A 592-nucleotide genomic window follows, 5' to 3' on the forward strand; every position below is an offset into this window, starting at 1 on the left:
CACAGTAGGGATTATTTATACCTGTTGGTAATGCATTACTTTTGCTACTGGAGTGTGAGTTTGATGTGCGTGGGTTGAGGGAAACGCGCTTAAGTACAACAACAAAATGAAGCTGGCTGTTCCTGCAGAGTTAAAAATTTGTGCCCGATAAATGGAGCCTGTATGACCGAGGCCATCATTTATGAAGCCACCGTAGACTCTACAACCACTAAGAACATATAGTTTCGTCAGAGGGTAATTCTAAAGCCAGGTTCAACAATCACACCTTAAGCTTCAGACACTGGGATAAAGGGAAAACAATCAAATTATCCAGCTATATGTTGTTGTTGGCACTCCGTCGCTTACGACGTCGAGGGTTCCAGTTGATCCGATCAACGGAACAGCCTGCTAGTGATAGTGGCTTGCAAGTGGCTGAGCACTCCACAGACACGTGTACCCTTAACGTAGTTCTCGGGGATATCCAGCGTGACACAGTGTGACAAGACTGACCCTTTGAATTACAGGCACAACAGAAACAGGAAGTAAGAGTGAGAGAAAGTTGTGGTGAAAGAGTACAGCAGGGTTCGCCACCAACCCCTGCCGGAGCCTCGTG

Source organism: Octopus bimaculoides, chromosome 20 (genome assembly GCF_001194135.2).
Source record: "Octopus bimaculoides isolate UCB-OBI-ISO-001 chromosome 20, ASM119413v2, whole genome shotgun sequence".
Classification (NCBI taxonomy): domain Eukaryota; kingdom Metazoa; phylum Mollusca; class Cephalopoda; order Octopoda; family Octopodidae; genus Octopus; species Octopus bimaculoides.